This window comes from Penaeus chinensis, chromosome 34 (genome assembly GCF_019202785.1).
Source record: "Penaeus chinensis breed Huanghai No. 1 chromosome 34, ASM1920278v2, whole genome shotgun sequence".
In the NCBI taxonomy this organism is placed as follows: domain Eukaryota; kingdom Metazoa; phylum Arthropoda; class Malacostraca; order Decapoda; family Penaeidae; genus Penaeus; species Penaeus chinensis.
The window spans coordinates 28,478,035-28,480,534 of record NC_061852.1 but is presented as its reverse complement, the minus strand read 5'-3'; the positions used below and the strand labels follow the sequence as shown (position 1 = coordinate 28,480,534).

The 2,500-nt window shown below is 31.7% G+C and overlaps 1 protein-coding gene across 2 annotated transcripts in view; it reads right to left on the bottom strand.

Annotated features, from left to right (window-relative positions):
* Positions 1-225: 225 nt before the first annotated feature.
* Positions 226-2,500, bottom strand: part of LOC125043808 (TBC1 domain family member 25-like) — a 20,573-nt gene continuing 18,298 nt past the window's right edge. For both annotated transcript variants that reach the window (XM_047640116.1, XM_047640117.1), the window contains exon 10: positions 226-2,500. This exon is cut by the window's right edge and continues 1,362 nt beyond it. The gene's annotated coding sequence lies outside the window, so the exon portion shown is untranslated.

The following is a 2,500-nucleotide window of genomic DNA, read 5'->3' as shown; positions in this document are numbered from 1 at the left end:
TTACTACATATCAAAATAATCTACATTAACTACATGCCCAGCTGATCTCAGGAAACCCAACCACTAATCTTTAAGATGTGATATTTTCACTGTAATTTTTTACATTTAATTTTGCCTAAAGGAGATAACAAATAATGCCTCTGAAATGCAACAGATGCAGTCAAGAATTATCTGCTTCTGTGAAACTCTCCTTCAAGTTAATTAACCATTAATGAAGTTGAAAAGTAAGATATTTTCTCTTTATTCAGTATTTTACAGCCAATATTTTTGGGTACAGAGCAAAAATCTTTGCTTTAAACATAATCCTTCCGTTATGTAAAGATATTTTCCAGAAACCTTTCTACTATACTAGGGGGGAAATATTACAATGAGTAGAATAATAATATATAAAAACTTGAAATATGTGACACATGGTAAAGTTTGGTGAAACAAATAAACAAAGAAATGTACATATACTGTACTGGACTGGACCCTGATAACATTCCCACCCTCAAGCAGATTCAAAAGTGGTAAAGTGACCAGACATTCAGTCTACAAAATAATAAAACTAATTTCTTAAAAAATAATAATAAAATTATGTGATTTAGTGCAGCAATAATTCATGACTTACCTATTGTTCAACAGTAGAGTCATCTGGGGATAGATACCAAAATATGTTTTTAAGGTTGGCCTAATGCTGGGGCACAGCACTAGGCCCTTGAAATCCAGTATGCAGGATGATATCCATGAACATTAATGAAAAATAATGTCGTGAGTTGTAAAAAAATACAGAGCAGGAGTCATACAGATTTATGAAAATTAATTTGTTGAAAGTTATCTTGTATTACATGACTAGTATTTATTTCATTTTTTTGTAACACTAATGTGCTCTCTTAAACTGATGTTAGCATTACCCCCTGGCCATCATCTAAATAAAAAAATGACAATAAAGAAGAAATGGTGAGGTAGGCAGAAATAGCACCAAAAATAACTGTGAATACTAGAAGTTTCCATTTTGCTGCAAGAGAGAAATCTGCAAGACCTGAAAAGATAATGACATTCTCATTCTTAGCAATATGCTGTCTTCCGAATACCCTGACTAGTATGTGTGTGCATTCTGTATGTAATTACTTTATCAATATAATAAAACACAGAATAAATCTGGGTCAATACAATGCATCCACTTTTCTATACAAGTCCTCTAAAAATAATAAAAAACATTTCTTCTTTCACCATGTTAATAATTCATGGAACAAACAGAACTGTAATGACAAGTTTCCATGGGAAAAAAATCTTCCATACTCTAGTCATTCTAGCTGATAATGTGCTATCCTCATCTAAACTTAAGTTAGGAGTTGAAAAGCCATCCATTATTGGGATATGACATTTCCCTATTTAAAGTCTAAGAGTATATTTCTCATAAAATAACATTATCCTTCTTTATTTTCTAAATTTTCCAGTCTTTTGGGATTGCAGATCAATCATAGAAGTGAAACCTGTACAATGAACATCAATCACTCACGTATTCCTCATTCAAACTTCAGATATCTCATGTTTCAAATTATCACATTTTGTTAAATGCTGCTAAGGCACCTTTAACTGAAAATATAAAAGCATGAAGGGGTTTTAACTTCAATGCCTCAACAACCATACCCAATGCTCCTGGGAGGAAAAAAATAGCCTCTGCTTGAACCAAGACATGCATATTCCTTAAACCTAAAAAAGTTTGGGCTTTGGAATGATATGATCAAGGATGTCAGTCTACTCGCCTGTATACATGTAACATCTTTTTTTTACACTTATGTGATTTTGAATACAAATGGTTGTGTAACTTCTATTCAAAGCTTTTAGTTTTCTTTCTTCCCTTTGTTTTGCTCTTTGTAACATGAATCACTAGCCTATCTATAACACTGATTTTACTTTGCCAAAGGCTTTCAATGATGGTATCATTACTTATTTCATAAATGTGATAGACATATAAAAAAAGGAGTCTGCAATATCAAGCCCTGCATAGATTAAATGCAAGAAATGTGAATATACAGGCTTAGCTGAGTCTCTGCTAATTCATGAAACAAAGGAATCCTAGTCTAGTCACAACACACTCCTCTAACTAAAAATATCCTCTTCACACTACCATTGCACAAAAGAGTAAAACAATCAAGATTTGATACCTGATAATCATATTTACATTATTACACTCTAAAGAAAAAAAGATTACTGGAAAGTAACAAGCACTTCTAAAATATAACCAAGATTGAAACACACAGTACAAAATGAAATACCAAATATCTGTGCTCAAATATGATTCATATGATTAAATGTTCAAGATGATTCAATGTATGAAAAAATATGATTAACTCAGATGATGATAAATGCCATAAAAAGAACCATAATTATTTGTATTGCATTGAATACTAAACACCTGACTTATCTGTTACAGAAATAGTCACCAAAAGGAAACCTTGAGGGTTCCTGAGAGTTGAGAATTTAGGTTAAAGTCTACAAAATGGAAAAAAAAGGA